This window comes from Cervus canadensis, chromosome 15 (genome assembly GCF_019320065.1).
Source record: "Cervus canadensis isolate Bull #8, Minnesota chromosome 15, ASM1932006v1, whole genome shotgun sequence".
Taxonomy (NCBI): domain Eukaryota; kingdom Metazoa; phylum Chordata; class Mammalia; order Artiodactyla; family Cervidae; genus Cervus; species Cervus canadensis.
In genome coordinates, this window is record NC_057400.1 from 35,868,239 (window position 1) to 35,887,844 (window position 19,606).

A 19,606-nucleotide genomic window follows, 5' to 3' on the forward strand; every position below is an offset into this window, starting at 1 on the left:
CATAGTAAGGATTCAGTGAATATCTATGGCTGCAGTTGTAGAAATTCTTAATGCACAATGAAATCCCAAATTTGAGGAAATAAGGGTATGTTGACATAATTTGTTAGATTGATATATCTTTTTATTATCTTTGTAACTAAAAGTTTTATTCTCAGTATGAATGATCTAGACTTTGATTTGTTGATTGCTCCTTTAATTGAAACTATCTTATCACCTAGATTTATGATATTGCCTCATTCTTCTTTTATAGACTAATATTGTTCTCTTTGTTTCTTTATATTTACATGATTTATTCTCTCTAATAACTCTTATGAATAGAATCAGATATCATTTTCCAGAATAAAATTTTATAATACTGTTATTAAATGTCTTTATAGTATTGATAATCAAACCCATAAATTAATAACCTGAAATACTATCTAGAAATTTCACTAGAAGATTTTTAATGAAAGATAAGTTTACAATTAATAGATCATAGTTGACAATTTCATTGAAGACTTGTAATTTAAAATGAGAAAATAAAAAGAAAAACTACTTAGCTGAATGATCTGACACATTTAAAATACTGACTTTACTTCTGAGTTCTTGGGATATGCAATCACATTTAGGATTTAGGTAGATGTAGCTCCACATTTATGCAGACATGGTGCTATCAAGCTAGAATACTTCATGTGTCGTTTTAGAATAATGGTTTAACATTTTCCTTTTCTCTGATGAGAAAATAGGGTTTATAAGGCACTAAGGGTAGAATCTACTATTAAAACCTTTTCCAGCAAAAAAGAAAGAGGAAAACAAATGAGAAAAATGGTGTTCCTCAACTCAAGCTAATGTTTCATTTTAATTATGAATTCTTTAGAAAAATGTTTATATAATACTGTTTAGATGTCTTCAACTCTGAATAAAATTTCAGCCTTTTATAGTTTTTGACCTCCAAATCTTTTGAAAATTTTTAATACTTTTCTCATAGTCTAAACTCAAAGGTCAATTTTCAGTTTTGAGTCTCTTTGTCTTTCATATTTAGGACACTGTTGAGTGGCACTACTGTAAACATTGTCCTTTATTGGCTTCCATGGTGATGATCTATCATCATTCTCTCTCGTATACACATCTATCTATCTATCATCTATCTCTCTATCATCTATCTATATCTATCATCTTATCATTTAACAAGCATCATTTTTCTATAAGACCCAACTCAGTGGTAATAAGAATTTTACTACTTCCCTTATCTTTATTTTCTTGAATTCCCTGCTTTTGGAAATGTTTCTGAAATAGCAGTTGTTATTATTATGTTGTTATTAATATAATGCTATATTGCTTCCTTTTGTCTAAGATAATACCTGTCACATAAAAATGTTTGCTGAAGGGATGAGTAGATAGAGTCAACCAGCTCACCTTGCTTTGTGGTCCCTGTGACCTCATGGTTAGGCTCTCTAAACCCGACTTTTAGCAGGATATTGGCAGGCAATGGGGGACACCGGAGAGCATAATCAGGATGTTTATTCTACCAACATCTACCCCTCTGTAGTTTCCTTCTATCCTTGCCTTGGTCTGAAGGTATTTCTCTTAATGAAAACTAAATCCCTCTCAGGGGTCATTTCCATAAGGTTGTCATGAGAGATTTTAGGATATATAGATTTGCTAATCCACCTTACTCAGAGGAAGAAGAAATATTTTTATATCTTTACAGCAAGAGCTAGTATTATAATTTGGAGCAAGACTTCCACTGAGCAACGCTCCTACCTCACACAGAGCCTGGGAGATAGTGGTACTAACTTCCTTGGTGATTACATTTCCAAGAAATGGCTTCCAGGTTCTTGAGTAAAACTGTCCTGTGATATAAAACTGGTAAAAGGCTTTTTGAAATATTTACACCTCAAAGGGGAAGAAAAAGAAATTTCAATTACCAGTTTTCTAAAGTAAATGCTTTAAGGAAAAGGAGGTAATGGACTTCTGTCATTAGGCTATCTGGATTCTGTAAAGGAGGGTGATCAGGGGCTTAGAGGTGGAAGGAAAACTGTTTAAAGTTTAGTCAAGCTGAGGGAAACTTTAAAGTCATCTTGCTGAATATAATTTAGAAGGAAAATACTAAGAACCCCTTAGAAAGGATAGCTCATACAAATTTAATGTACAGGCAAGTGAAACAAACTCAGTAAGTCTGATGCATATAATGTGAAATCTAGACTTTGTAGAGAGGAGTCCATGAGTTAAAATGTGACAAATCTTACAGATACATTGAAATATAATCTGATTCAGCTAGTTAAAAAGTAATTTTTAAAAAATGGAGGTAAAAATATATGACACAGAAGTAAAACCAGAAAAAAAAAATGTTGCCACTGAGTCTGAGAGGGAACAGCATTTCGTTAATAAAAGTGTGAGTGAATAATGCTAAATGTGATAATTTAGAAACAGCTTTTGGAGGTAGCAATTAGAAGTCTGTCTAATCTGGTGTAAGATTTCTGGCTTTACACCAGAAATATTAATAAAATAGCAGAGAAAGGAATTAGATGTAAAAGGTTGAGGAAGTAGTGAATAGAAGTTTAAAATATAAAGGAAGGTAATTTTATAGACCTTTCATGGAATCTGTCAGTAAAGAGAAAGAAAGGTAAAACATTGTGATTCTTCTTATTGAGCAAAGATTTTAGAAATATTTCTGTATTTGTATGTATAAGGATAGTTTCAACGAGATAGCTATTTGGGATTTTTCCTCTTTGTTTATTCAATTTACCTGAATAAACAGTCTACCTGAATAGAATGGATCCAAATTGCTTGGTGGAGAAAGGCAAATGTCCCCTCCAGGCATATGTCTGCCTCCGATGGATTTATCCCAACCTGATTCTCAGTTGTCTGGATTAACCATCTATAGACTCATTTGTCATATGTCTTGATATTTGACCTGCCTCACACCACTGATTTAACTGATTATATTTTCAACATCTGTTCAGGTATCTATGAACTGATTGAGAACTTCCCAATCAATACTGTAACTCAGTCCTATCCAGGGGTGAAATTTATTTAGATCCTTTTATATTGCTCAAGACTGCAGAATTGGTAAGATATACTAAAATTCAAGTTTGCCACAGGAAATCTGGAAATATTATTTCTGTTAAACTACACTCACTATAGGATTAAGTCATTCTAACATCTTGAACATGATGGTGATTGATAGGTGAAAGGAACAAGTCGGAGACCCAAAGAACATATTGAGCAGTGGGATATTAGTGAGACAGGAGCTAGTAGTTCAGTTCAGTTCAGTCCCTCATTCTTGTCTGACTCTTTGCGAACCCATGAACTGCAGCATGCCAGGCCTCCCTGTCCACCACCAACTGCTGGAGTTTACTCAGACTCATGTCCATCCAGTCAGTGATGTCATCCAGCCATCTCATTCTCTGTCGTCCCCTTCTCCTCCTGCCCCCAGTCCCTCCCAGCATCAGGGTCTTTTCCAATGAGTCAGCTCTTCGCATCAGGTGGCCAAAGTATTGGAGTTTCAGCTTCAGCATCAGTCCTTCCAATGAACACCCCGGGACTGATTTCCTTTAGGACAGACTGGTTGGATCTCCTTGCAGTCCAAGGGACTCTCAAGAGTCTTCTCCAACACCACAGTTCAAAGCATCAATTCTTTAGCACTCAGCTTTCTTCACAGTCCAACTCTCACATCCACACACGACCACTGGAAAAACCATAGCCTTGAGTAGACGGACCTTTGTTGGCAAAGTAATGTCTCTGCTTTTTAATATGCTGTCTAGGTTGGTCATCACTTTCCTTCCAAGGAGTAAGCGTCTTTTAATTTCATGGCTGCGATCACCATCTAGGGAAAAAACAAAGCACTTGAGCGGGGGATATAGGGAGATAGAATATGTAACAGGTTGGTGATTGCTTTGAACATTTCAGGGTCTTTCATGTGCTGCTGCTGTTCTGGAAGCTTCAAGGCAAAATATGTAAATGAGAAATGTGTTCCTCACAGACAGTCACTAAAACAAATCATTATCTTTTTATTTTTAGGATTATCGTTTATTCACTGTGCATCTATGTTAGAGAAGAACAGTATAGTATGCTTGTCTAAGAAGTATTACTTTAAATAGTTTATCTCAGAAAGCTACTTTTTCTAGTTTTGCACATTGACTTGTAGTCATTTTTCAGGGAATCATTATATTATATAATAACTGTATATATAACATTATTTTGTTCCCAATTTTTTGATTAAATAAATATGCTAACCTTTTATTCCATTTATTAAAATTGATTAGAACATAATAATATAATATGGTTACAAGCAATAAAATTGAGTTTTTAGTCTGAAAACTACCATATACCTAAGAATAACAGAGTTACTGTACTACTTGTTGATAATTAAATGCTTTCCTTAACATACTCACTGATAAGCCCTTATGTTTTCTAAAAAGAAAGATTTATATGTTTCTTTGTAGCTATCAAACCAAGCTTGGGTCCTCTACAAACTTACAAATAGAATGATATTATCTCCTTAAAATTATCTGCTCATTTTATGTTTTGTAGTGTATAGCTATGATAAAATTTGAAAATCTTAAAAGAATTATGCACTTTTCTTGATTTTTAATGTACTATATTTCAGTTCTTATATTTGATGTTTCTCATTTATAGTCTCTACTATATCTATATATATAAATTTTCTACCTTCATTACCAAAAACAAGAGCAATAATGGTAATAAAGGAAATGTTGCTAGGTTAAGAAAGTTAATATAGATCAATTATTTTCTTAGAAATATAGGTACAGCATGCTTAAATATCCACTTCACTAATATTAGTCAGAGTAGGGTAATTGAGGGAATAAAACGTCCCCCAGATCTCCTGGGCTAACACAATAAACTGTTATTTTTCATTTGGGTGCAGTCCAATGCATTTGGTCATTGTTAGACAAGTCTTGAGGCCAACTCTTTTCCAAGCTCTAACTCAGGTATACCCTACCCTGTAATGTGTCTGACACTTTCTAGAACTTAAGAGAACAGAGATTGTGTTTTTGTCAGTTTTGGGAGAAGTTTATAGTTCTGTCATATATATTTCATCAGTCAGAATTTTGTCTCCTTTTCCCATTCATAAGCAAGAGGCTAGTGAATGCCTTTAGCTATGTCCAGTAAGCAGAGAAGGACAAGATATTGAAAAATAGTATCAATCTTTACCACAGTTAGAAAATAGTATTCTTATTAAGATTTTATAAATGTGAATGATTTTGTATTGAGATTTTGGTTGATGTAAAGAATATTGAAGTTATTTTTGTCTACTACCAGTGAAGAACATAGAATAAAATTAATTTAGATACAATAATATTGCCAGTTAACTTAGATTAACATTTAAACCCAACAAGGCTCATGCTATATTCTAAATCATTATTTTAAACTTTGTAAAAAATAGAATGGAGACTAAAGTGCAAGTGTAGATATTTTGGTCATCAAGAAAATTCATATAATTCATATCATAGATAACATAATTTAAAATAATATGAAATAGTCAGATCCAATATAGATAAATATTTTATAATATAATAATAAAATGAATTCAAATATTTTAAAAATTTTCTTTAAAAAATTTTTTTCTTAAAAACAAAGTTGATACACATTACTACCCAATTTATCTTATTCCACTTGATTTTTGATCGTTAGATTTATGTTAAATAGACCAATAGAATATTAAATCATGCATATCTTTACAAATGTTTAAGAACAATGCACTCATTATTATTCAACTGAGTGATAATAGCTTTAATATTTCATTCTCCCAAGATAAATTCCTCACTGATCACTACCCACTATTTAATCGTACTTTCAGTGTTAGTAATATGTTGTCGAAATGTTTCACGTTGAGCTTTTATTATACTTGGGCTCTCTTTTCTCTTGCCCACTAAGCCTGTCAAAATGCAAATTGCTTTCTCTGACCAAAACTACAGCAGAAGCACTGCCTGGTTCCTTTTTGTGCACATCCACCAACAGGTTTGTTAACAGCTGCTCTTAGGGTCTGTGTATAAATGGAAACTTCAGAATCTTGCAGGACCCAGAGTTTCTCTGTCTGCAGCCCAGGAATCATGTAACAGTGGATGACATTTTTGGCAATGTATAATTAAAGGGCTTGTTTTAGCAAAATTACATACTGTGAAACACATAATAAAAGAGAGGTGGGGAGAGAGTAACATGCATGAGTGTACAATTTAGATTGTGGCAGAGAGTGTGAGCACAGCTGGGAGCTTGACAGTTTTGGCTGTGGTTCCTGAGGTCAGATTTAGAAAAACAAACCACTGTATTTTTCAACATTATCCAGGTGACGAATGAATCAATAAGCTAATTAAAAATATCTTTCCTTCCTTATTCTGCTAATTGAGACTGAGGAAGATTATAAACAGGTCTACAACATGACGAGCCAGAGGTCATCATCTAATTTGGATACAAGCATCACCTTTCAAAGGTATTGATCTTTGGCTTATAGGGGAATAAATTAAGGAGAATTTAAGGGACTCTGACTTGCATTATTCTGAGCACATATGATGCTTCAATTCAGATTGATGGGGTGTAATAAATCTTTAAAACAGGACAGCTTTGGATCAATAGGCTAGCATATTGGGTTATATTTCTTTTGGATTCTACTTGTTAACACCTGTTAAGTGTTCATCGTTCGCTAGTAAAAGCAAAGGTAATCCTGTAGTTTAGAAACTTGATTTAGAAAGTAAATTAGAAACTAAAGAGGAGAGATGTATTCTGTTCCATTCCTGACAATTGTACATCCCACAGCTCATTAATAACTTAGCATGATTAAATGTGTTCACCGTCATTGGGTGACCTCTTTCTCCACATCTGTTATTGATTACATTTGCCAAAGTCTAAAATGTATAAATGAAATTATACTATATATATACATTTTGATCTAGTGTTTTTTACTTAACATTATCTTATAGGTGAGATTTATCAAAGTTGTTACACATAATTGCAGTTCATTCATTTTCATTGATGTGAGGCTTTCCATAAAAATTCTACATCTTGCTATATCTGAATAATATTGATGGACATTTTACTTATTTTAAATAATAGTGGTTTAAAGATTGTTTTACATGTATCTTGAACATGTGTAAGCATCCTGATAGACATATACATGAATATAGAATTACTGCTTTACAAAGCATATGTATATTTAGCTTCCCTTATATCACCAATCAATTTTCCAAAAGGAATGTAACAAGTTACACTCCCACCATCAATAAATAACAATTCCATATCTTCCCCAAAGCTTAGAAGTATTAGTATTTTGTTATATTGTAGTAATTCTAGTGAGTATAGAGTTTTATTCAGTATTTCATTTTTTTATTTTCATTTTCCTGATGGTGAAAGACATTGAGCATCTTTTCATGTTGTAAATCATTCAGATAACCTAAAGTACCTGCCTGAGTCTTTAGCCTGTTTTTTTATTGGATTGTCTATCTTGATGTCATTGGTATGAAATATTTCTTTTTGTATTCTCAATATCATGCATATGTATGTGTATACAGACATACATACATTGCCATAAACTCTCTCCCTATGACTTGCCTTTTTGTCTTTTGAGAGAAACAGAATGTCCTAATTTTTTGTTGTGTCATACTCAGCTGACTGTTTATTTGTGGGTATGCCTATATATATACTCTATACTCTGATCCACTACACAGTTCATATTCATGCCCATACTTCACTATATATTCACACTGGAATTTCATGAAAATTAAGTATCTGGTGCTGTAAGACCTCTGGTACCACAATTGTCTTGATTATTGTTAGTAATTTTTATTTTCATGTGTATGGTAGAATCAGTATGCAATTTTTATAAAACACCCTACTGGGAATTCATTGTGAATTACATTAAATCTTTAGGTTCTTGGCCAAAAATTAAGAGCTTTACAATGTTACATTCAAACTCATGAATCCATGATCCCAGTTAGTCTTTAATTTCTCTCAAACATGTTTAGATTTTTGTTTTGTTTTTTAGAGACCTTATACAACTTTAGTTATATTTCCAGGTATTTAATATCTTTGTATTTTTGTAATTAGTAACATTTTAGAATTTTTATTATTGATTTATTCCTGATATTTCTGTTCTCTTCAATTTGCTTTCTCTCTTTGATCATTCTTGTAAGATATTAATGACTTTGTTAAACTTTGTACTCAGCTTTATAATTTCTGTATTTCTCTGTTTTGTATTTGTTTTCTACTTCTTTGTTTACCCTTCTTTTTTAATCACTTCTAATTTCCACATTCACTATGTTTGATTTTCTCTTTTATTTCTAACTTTTTGAAATGGATTTTTAATAAATCAGTGTTTTTCAGCCATCTTTTTTCATATTCATTTAATTCTATATTTTTTTCTTTTTCAAATTGAGATTTTATTTCAACTTCTTATGCTTTGTAATAAAAGAGAACAGTTTTTTTTTGTAGATGAGAATTTGCATACCTTCTACTCAATCCCAATACATTTATATTTTATATAGACTGTAAGAGGATTTTGAGAGGCCAGAAATCATAATATAGCAGGTAAAAATCATCTAGAATATTTCTGAGTAATTAAATTCTAACGTGTCATATAATACTTAGATGCGAAAGAACTATAAAATTATATAATTTATCATCTTAATAAGATTTACAAAGTCCTATGGAATAAAATAAGAATTTTTAAAATATTATTTATTTATCATATTTACATGTTTAATTGTTTAATGAAAATAAAATTTTTGTGTTGTATAAATATATTGAAAATTTGCTAATTTTTCAGTGATTGATTAAAATAAATTAGGATTATTGCAAAAGTATTAGACTTAAAGTGTTATGGTAAGATTAATGATAGTTTTCAATTATTGGAAGAGGTTCAAGTAAGTAATGAACAGTTGGTGAACTGTTAATCTATCTTGCAAATTCTGTGCTAAACACTTTGCATACCAAATCTTGCTCAATTCTTGTAAGTATTCTATGAGGTGGGTACTTTATCATCCCCATTTGATAAAGTCAAACTTCTGATTTGCTAAGGGACTTCCAAATTAACAGATCAGATAGATGGAGCAGCTAGAATTTAATACTTTTCTGTCTGTCCTGGGAACACAGTATTTACCAACTCAGGTAAGTTTTTCTTAAGAATAAGAGCACTATTTATTCTTAGATTAAAAACACATATTTTACTATAATCTTTATCTCTTCTTTTTAGAATTCTTATCAGTTTATAGACAGTAGTAATATAGGTATCCAAATATAAACTCTGAAGTTGCTTTCAAATCACAGGAGTATGCTTAGTCGCTCAGTTGTGTCTGACTCTTTGTGACCCCAGTAACTGTAGCCCGCTAGGCTCCTCTGTCTGCTGGGTTCTACAGGCAAGAGTACTGGAGGGGGTAGCCATCTCCTTCTCCAGGGGATCTTCCCAACCCAGAGATAGAACCCAGATCTCATACATTGCAGGCTAATTATTTGCTTTCTTAATGGTCTGAGCCACCAGAGAGTTTGAGCCCAAGAGGCTGCAAATAACTAGATCAAACTCTCGGGGCGGGGTGGGGGGTGGGGGGAGATATCTATCTATCTATCTATCTATGTTAAATTTCATGAGGCTACCAAGGAGTTAAGAGCTGGGTCTCAATCTTTACTCTCAAGGTTTTATTCCCATGTCAAACACTTTGCACTAAGCTCATAATCTATATGCATTGCTTTTTAAATTATGGGCTTCTTTTTTCCTTCAGGTAAATATGCAGGCTTAAACCTCTTTTAGAATAGAATATGTCTAGCTGTTAACCAGTGAAGAACCACTTTATTGTCTTTGTCATTCTTTTTCCTTGTTACTCCTTTCTCCGGTTGGTTGTCCAGGAACCAATGCAATTCTTTCTGTGCTACAAAAGTATATCCATGCATTTTATTATCTAGTGTATTGCTTTCAATGTAATCCAAATGCTTTCAATGTAATCCAAGGTAATCCAAATCACCTCCTGACAATAAACTAATAAAAACTTCTGAACTGCTATGTTAACTATGCTCAAGAGCATATTACAAATAGTGGCTTTTTGTGTGATTTCTAGGAACATTGTTAGGGTAACAGGGACTGCTTTGAGTTGTGACTGAATCATTTGTCTCAACTTTTTTTGGTGATGTGTGTTGGTTGGTTTCCCTAGGGAAACAGACTGTAAATCAGGTTTGCAAGCAAGAGGTTTAATAGAGTGTTTCCTCAAGCCCACGTGAGGAAAGGGAAGCAGGACTGGCCACACAGTGACAACAGAGGCCTCCATCACTCATTCAGGGAGTCGTGGAGCTGCAGCACCTTTCAGATTTTTCATTTTTGACAACAGGGGGCCTGGGAATTTTAATTATAGCTGATTTACAATGTTCCAGGTGTATAGCAAAGTGGTTCAGTTATATATTTCTTCTCAGATTCTTTTCCCTTGTAAGTTATTACAAGATATTGAATATAGTTCACTGTCCTTGTTGTTTATCCATTTTATATACAGTAGTGTATATCTATTGATCCCAAGTTCCTAGATTATCCCTCCCTGCCCTTTCTCCTTGGAAACCATAAGTTTGTTTTTTGTGTCTGTCTGTTTCTGCTTTGTAAATAAGTTCATTTTATATTAATAACATTTTAAAGATGTAAGTGATACCATATTGTGTGTGTATGTGTGTGAGTCTCTCAGGTGTGTCGGACTCTTTGTGACCCCAAGGACTGTAGCACACCAGGCTCCTCTGTCCATGGGATTCTCAAGGCAAGAGTACTGGAGTGGGTTGCCATTTCCTTCTCCAATACCATATTATATTTATCTTTTTCTGATTTACTTCATTTAGTATGATAATCTCTAGGTCCATCTGCTGCTGCTGCTGCTAAGTCGCTTCAGTCGTGTCCGACTCTGTGCGACCCCATAGACGGCAGCCCACCAGGCTCCCCCATCCCTGGCAAGAACACTGAAGTGGGCTGCCATTTCCTTTTCCAATGTATGAAAGTGAAAAGTGAAAGTGAAGTTGCTCAGTAGTGTCTGACTCCATCTACATTGCTGCAAATAGCAATATTTCTTTTTTCTGACTCAGTAGTATTGCGTTGTGTGTGTGTATATATATATATACCACATCTTCATTATCCATTCATCTGTCAATGGACACTTAGGTTGCTTTCACATCTTGACTATTGTAACTAGTGCTGCTATGAACATTGGAGTGCATGTATCTTTTTGAATTAAAATCTTATCTTTTTTCATATATATGGGCCCAGGCCTTTTGAAATCCTCATAAGAACTATCTTTGGATGTTGCTTGCTCTGGAAAGAGCATGTCACCATGATGAGGCAGGTTCCTCTGGCTGTGGGGAATTCCTGGACAGGAATTGGGCTGTGAGCTGTCAGGTAAGGCCTCAGTTCTGAAAGAGGATCTGAATATTGGGCCTCAGAATATATGAATCTTTAAAAGACATGTTTGAAATCAACATGCTAACTACCCCTATCTACTTATATATCTTATATTCTGAATGGGTCTTTCCATTTTTTAAAACTCAAACTTTTTCACAGCTTTCTTTAAGTTTCAGTATTCATTATTTAGGGGCTTCCCAGGTGGTGCTAGTGGCAAAGAATTCACCTGCCACGGTAAGAGGTGCAAGAGACATAGGTGCTAACCCTAGGTCAGAAAGATTTCCTGGAGTAGGAAATGGCAACTTGCTCTAGTAGTCTTGCCCTGTTAAATTCCCTAGACAGAGGAGCCTGTTGGGCTACAGTCCATGGGGTTGCAAAGAATCAGACATGACTGAGCGACTGAAAGCAATTCATTATTTTCTCTCAAAACGTGTAAAAAATGTTCTCTCATTTTGAATATATTTATGCATTTTGAATCAAATAGGTGTCTAGATAGATCTGAAGGAAACAGTACCATATAAAATATAAGCTCAAATGTATTCAAGATTAGTATTAGAATAATTTCAATTTTAAAACTTAATAATCCCTCAAATATAATATGAAACAATAAAATCATAAAAATAAATATTCTGAAAGTGTATGTAAGCTTTCTTCCAAGTGTTCCTTGATTTTTTGACTCAAAAGGAGATGAAAAGGAATGTTGATATACTTTTATCAACAATAATTATATTAAATAACTTTATATAATACAGGCTTACTCTTTTGAGTATTAAACTTAATTGAAAATTTAACTAAGCCTTTAGGTAAATATACCACAAAAGGACATTTAAAAGTCATGTGTTCATTTCCTCACATATGGAACAAGTCTGAATCCATGATTTTCATTTCTGTGATGTGCTCAGAAAGAATTGTAAATAAATACTGTACAGAATAGTGACTTTCTGACAGTATTCAGAACTGGCTCTTGGAACTGCTAGCATTTATTGAATGCTATGTTCTAGGAACTAAGCTGTGTACCTAATGTATCTTATTTAATTCTCTGCAGGACAAGAAGGTAAGTCCATTAAGGCTGTTTTCCAGATGAGAAATCTGAGACTCAGAGAATTTAATGAAACTGCCTAAGGCTACAAAGATAGAAAATAAAGAAGTCAAGAAATAGATCTGTCTTTATTTGGATCCAACACAGGTTCTTTCTACTATTACCAAGCTATAGAGTAACAAAATTGGTAGTCCCTGAATTGGAAGTTGAGTAGAAAGCAGAATGAATATGATAAGCAGTTCAAGTTTTTGAAACAGTACTCAGAGTCCATTTCTAACCTTTTCTAGAATAAGTGATAACAAAGAGAGGAAATCAACATGAATAAAGGTGTAATTTTTCCAAAGTTTATTATGCATACCAGTTTAATACCTATTGTACAGTCCCACAAAAGAGAATAGGCTGTTTCCTTTCCAAAATCTCCCAAATAATTTTGAGAGATGATGGTTTAAAGAAACAATTTTATTATATAGCAGTATCTTAATATAATAATGTGCTTGTAAACATTTCCCAAAAGAGTGGGGTGTATAAATCACAACTCCAAGTACTTTTGTCAAGAAAATTTTTTTTCTTTTTCCCTTTTTTAAATAGGCTATCTCTCAGCACTCATTTCTTCAGGATACATTTCAGTTCATTCTGTGATATTATGTTAAACATAAATATCCACTACAGAAGAGCAAGTACACCAAAACTATAGCTCCAGGATGACTATAGTGTCATTACACTGAACTGCATGAACTAAAAGAATAAAATCAAATAAAGACTGTATAACACAGTTAGGAAGCTGGGTTGAATTTCATTTAGGAAACCTGCTTAATATATAGTCAGTTCAGTCTTAACTGAATTACACTGAGCAGATCCAAACATCCTTGATTCTTTTCCATGCCAGCCCTGCTTACAATTTAGATACTCTTCACTAAAGCAATCTACAGATTTTGTCAAGCTGGGACTTGGGAGGCATCACAACTGGACTGATGGGGATTTGAGGGACAGAAATGGGAACCAAAGCCTAAGTTCAGCCACATAGAAGTGGGCAGGAGTTTCTCAAGATAAGAATAGCAAGTGTGTTGGCAGCAAAAAGGAGAGAAAAGGGGAGGAGTTGCACATGAATTTTATGGAACTAGGCAAATGAAGGGCAGATCTGAGAAGTCAGCTGAAATAATGGTCTATGGCACAAATTTTAGTACAGATAACCCCATTCCTGGTAATCAGAGAGAAAAAAAATGGTTTAAAAAAAAGAACCAAAGAAAATGAAAGAACTCAGGCTAATTGCAAGCTATTTGTCAGGACATAGGTCAGACACAGGGCACTAGAAGCAACTTGGGACCAATTCAGTGACTTTCTGAGAGGGGTGGGTCTCCTCATTTCTTTCTGTCCAGAATCAGCTTCTTTGAAGTGCTACAAAAAGGGAGATATTAAGCACCTGAAGCTGAGGAATTGAGATTAGGGGATGAAAGCAGATGGTTACAACAGTTCTCTCTGTACTTACAAGGATATCTTAAAGTAGAGGGGGGCAAGGGTTATCTAAAATAAAGGAACAAGAGGAAGATGAGAACTCACATTATTCAAAACCGTATAGTTGAACTGTGGCTACATGCAAAGTCAGATTGCTTTGTTTTTTTCGATTAATTTCTGAAAACTGTTCACAAATTATTTCATATTTTTCCAGTTCTAAGAAAAATCATTATTATATTTACATGAAATTTTTGAAAACTTTACTGAAAGCATCTACTAGCACTTCTCAATGATAAAGAATTATGAACTGGGAGAGTTGATGTACTAGGTATTTCCCCATTATCCTATTCACTTTTCACCTAAGATCACTGCAAAAAATAAATGTACTAATTAGTGGACATAGACATTCTCTGGAAACAAGTGTGAAGTTCTTATAAGCAAATATTGCTTATTACTTCTAGAAGCATAATGTTTCAATTTAAGTACCCCATTATGAGGTTTTTCTCTAACACAAATATTTTGGAGTTTTAGGATATGGCCAAAGTCATGTTACATATGTATTAAAAAGGGTATGATTTTTTAATAGGATAATATTTTGCTTAAAACTTTGTCAATCCTGTGTTTACTGGGTATGCACAAAGATTAAATAACATATCATTCATTAACTAACCCTGGGGAATAAATACATCTGGTGTAATATATAAGCTATATAAATGAACAAAAACCTTTGCCTAAACTAAAATAGAGGAGATTGTGTGTGATTGTGTACATAAGCTTGTATTAACTAAGAGATTAGCTGAAATAATCTGGTTTTGGTCGATGGATTAACTTCCAAGTCTATGTTAAAGAGACTAAACGTAGTGACAGTCGGAGCAGTGATCAGTTCATGACATTGGGAAATTTGGTTATGATGGATTTTATGAAGTGAATGCGAATTTTACAGTGTATTTACCTTTGAAAACACTTGTAAAGTTTTATTGCTGTAACACACAATTAGTTAAAGATTCAAGCCAGAGCACTCCCTTTGTGCATTATAGCATATGTTGTAAATGGCTCTTGGCTGACTTTGCTGAAGTTTATAAAGTTGTTGCAGGACATTCCCTTTGCCAAAAGATAAAATAAATAATGCTTCTGAGTATGTTTTAGGGACATCATTTTATAGTTAGAACCATTCCTAATGGAAAACCTTTAAATTCAACAGTGGCAACATTGAGATAAGGCTAAAAATACCAAGTGGAAAGAATAAAGATGATTTGTGAAACATTTAAAAACATAAAAGAATGTATTTTTGGAAATAGCTCTATAAAATTTACTCTGTGGGGAAATGACCAGATGGTAAGAAGATGAAAGGATATAATTAAGGAATGTCATAAATTATTATGTGATATAGAGGTATGATGCTATTTGCATAAATCAAGGATATATCACCTTCTAACTCAAGTCAAGCTTCAAAATTATAAGTTAAGACAAATCAAAAGTAGATTATTATTATTATTAGGCTGAAAAGGATAAAGAAGGCAAAGTTCCCTCCTCTTTTTCTATCAGCTATCACAAACTTTTTTGAACTCTGTTCTCTATTAGTAAGTGTAAGTGAGTTGTATATTGCATTGGTAGGTACAAATGGCTTTGAACTGAGAAAAGAAGTCAAGTCTATGCAAGTCAATCACGTTTTAAAATATACAAAAACATATTTGTATGCAGTCCCTGGCAGTCCAGTGGTTAAGACTTCATCTTCCAATGCAGGGGGTGTAGGTACAACCACTGGTCTAGGAACTAAGACCCCACATGCCTCAGGACCAAAAAACCAAAATATAAAACAGAAGCAGTGTTGCTTCAAATTCAATAAGGTCTTTAAAAATGGTCCATATCAAAAAATCTTAAGCATATACATATATGTATATGCTTATATATATGTATATATATATACATATATCAAAAAATCTTAAGCATATACATATGTATATATATATGTATATGCTTATATATATGTATATAAGCATACAAAATCGGGTACTAATGTCTGTCCTATTTAATATGTAGAATTTGTATGTAGTTATAACATTCAATGAGAATATGTATATGAAAATGCTTTCTTACTGAGCTATTAAAGATAGAAATAGTAGGATAAGAGATGAGTGACTCAGACCTTGAGAAGATATATTTACTAGGTCTTAAGACAACTTTATTGAGAAATAATTCTCCCAAAATAAAATTCACAGATTTAAGTTACCCTACTCCCATCAAAATATAGAACATTTCTATCTTTGCAGTTGATTCCCCCACTTCCATTCCCCACCCCAGGCTATCATTGATCTGATTTATATCACCATAACTTTATTTTGCCTGCTTAAGAATTTCATAGAAATGGAACCATACATTGCATATTCTCTTTGTCTAGCTTTCTTTATTAACATAATGCCGGAGAGATTCATCCATGTTACTGCAATTTCAAAACTTTTTTTATTTTTATTTCTGTGTTGATTCCTACTATTTGAATGGACTACATTTTTTGAAATCCATTCTCTGGTTGGGGGATACTTGCGTTGTTTCTAGTTTTTTTGTTTTTGTGTATTTTTTATTATGATGAATAAAACTTTCATGAACATTCATGTAGAAGTCTGTCTGTAAGCATATGTTTTCATTTCTCTTGGGTAAATACCTAGGAATAAAATTACTGAGTTGCCTACCTGGTATTTACTCATGAGAAGTGAAAACATATGTCCACACACACACACACACACACACGCACACACACACAAACTCTGTGCAAATGTTCATGGCAGCTACTTTATTTATATTTTAAGAATCTCCTAGAGGATAAATAAGATTGAGTATGAATGAATAAGGCACATATTCTTCTTTCCTTGTTATTGTGTTCAATTATTCTGTAGTCACTGTGAACTAGTTAATTCTAGGGAAGATAACATAACTGATACGATTGAGAAGGGGATTTCTATCTGTCTCTGGGATTTTAAGGTATTAGTTTAGGCTCTGAGACATGAAAAACCTGGATGTACCTGGAGTGGGGCTAAAAGAAGAAACAGTAAGTTATTATTATATTGGTGTGGAAGCAGACTCAGCATAATCAGCAGCGTAGTCAAAGAGTAGCTATGGCCATGACAGCAGCATCTCAGATACCAGCTCTAAGTCCTGGAGGCAAAAGTAAGAATATGGGTGCTGCTGATGAGCTGAGGACAAATCTGCTCAGTATAGTGGTCATGGGATGAGAGTCAGCGTTGGCATATACAACACAAGAAGGCCAGAATAAAAGAATCTCTTCAGAGAGCTATTCTTAAGAAAATTCCATAAATAACCTGAGAAATGACTCTGTAGGATATTAATATCTGGCAAGTAAGTTTTGGAGACTCATAGTCTAATAATGTGAATATAAAAAACACACATGTTTTATTTTGTTCTCACTGATTCAGTACAACAGTGGAAATGGATTTTGTTTTTGTTAAATCATGTAATTCATATGTTTAGCTTATAGTATGTGACCTTACAGACATTAACCTAAAGCTAATGATTGGTTCAGGTCATATTCTTATTGAATAATTCTAAGCCCATTCAGCTTTGTAAATGCTCAGAAAATTAGTGGTAAAACTCCACTGGAATATTTCTACCATGGAGTCTTGGATAATTATATGAGGCTGTACTCACCAGTTTTAAAGGTTATTTCCTTCTCTCTGTTTACACCATTACATTGATAAAAATATTGAGATTGTCCATTGATCACTGGAATTAATGTTTCTTCTGGAAAAGTCCAAAGTTTTTCTCCTGTTTTTCCTGGGCTTAAGGAACCTTCATACATTTCTTCATTAAGAATTCCAACTGTAATGAATGCTTGTTACTTATATAGAATTAAAGTCAAAGTACTACAAGACAGACATTACAGTTATAAATTTTCAGTTGGTTTTAACCATGCTATTACACCCACAAGGTAACTGAGAATAAGAAATCCATTGCTGAGTGTATGTGAATTTGTATGTTAAATTATAGATGTACAATGTAAAAAGAACATGGTTCCATCTTTTTGCTTTAAGCAGGTATAATTTAATTTTAATTTTGGATTTTCCCCTGTCATATAATGATCACCATGACTTAAAATGTTAGTCTCCTCTATAATTACAATTCAGTACATTTGAAATCACTAAACTATAACAAAGAACATCTTTGTAAAAGCCTCCATAGAGTATAGGCTATCACTGGCCAGGCAGGCTTGCCTCCCACTCTCATCACAAAGTCGTGAATAACTAAAAATAATCCTCTAATATGTGGCTGCTGAACCAATGTGTATACATGGGTATTTTTGACTCTTGGTTTGAGAACTGGCCAGAAATTATTACTCGAAACAAAGCACCTTCTTTCCAATTACTGGTTGCCAGGTGCAGTTGTCTGCAGTTCTTATCAAGGTCCCTCTGTGTTACATTTGAGGTATGCCAAAACTTCCTCTTTTATACATACTTGTTCCTCTTCCACTCATGTTATGTAAGTTCCTTGAATATCAACCTTTCACCCAGTAATTAGAAAATAAACTATGAGACCATAATTTTCTTTAACTTCTTACTAGGCATCATGACCCTTATATAGTTGAAATTTCACTTGAATATGTTTTGCATAATTTGATCAACTATTATGAAACCCAAAATTCATAATTTCTAGAATTAAACACAATAAAACTATCATAATTCAATGTTCATTCATTTATAAAATGTTTACAGAAAAACAAAGACATACCTTTGAATGTAGTGGAGAAATTAACACCTAACTTACAATAAAGCTGGCAAGGTTTAACCTAAAAAAATCAACAAGGGCATACTTTAAAATAATAGAAAATAGATAAGTGTACATATATTTAAAACGATGATCTACAAAAATTAGACTTTGTATAAAATTTAAAAATATTTCCATTTTCTCCAAAATCAATGCATTTGTTTTGTTTTTCAATAAGTACAAATTTGTTTGGCATATATTATAACAAAAAATAGAGCAAATAGGATATTTAAATAAATCATAGGTTTTACTGTTGTTGAACAATTTGAAAAACTTGAATATTTATATAAGATATGATTAAAACCAATTCCTGAATAATTGACCTCGTCATTATCTCCTGCCTCAAATAGAAAAAGCATCCTTACAAACAGAGACACTGATAATAAAAGAATTGCCTTTGGTCAAATTTAGGAGAGCCAGCTGAATGAGATGGTGCACTGTTCTGTGTGTTGAACAAGTTAGCCGCACTCTGAAATCTGAAAAAGATAAAACCTAGTGGTATTAAAGCATTCAGAGTATTGGCATGATATGTTATAAAGAATATCTTAGACCTAAGATCAAAGATAAAACACTAAAAAAAGCAAAGCACAAGGGAAATTTGCATTACTAAAACAGGTATAACATGACTAAGCCTGAAGACATGAAGGAAAGAGAGAAGATGAAAGCAGTAGCAGATGTCCTGGTGACTGGAACAGTTAGGTACCACTGGGACTTGCTTTTTCAACTCTGCACACGATGTAAGAGAAACCTTGTCTGCAGTAGATTCCACAGAGACACCAGGATGCTTAAAATGTTGGGATTTTTACTCTCTCAAGGTATTGCACGGTAAGAAAAGAAGTGGGAAACACACACATACTCTTTGCAACCCCATGGACTGCAGCATGCCAGGCTTCCTTGTCCTTCACCAACTCCTAGAGTTTGCTCAAACTGATGTCAATTGTGTCAGTGATGACATCTCATCTGCTGTCAACCCCTTCTTATCCTGCCTT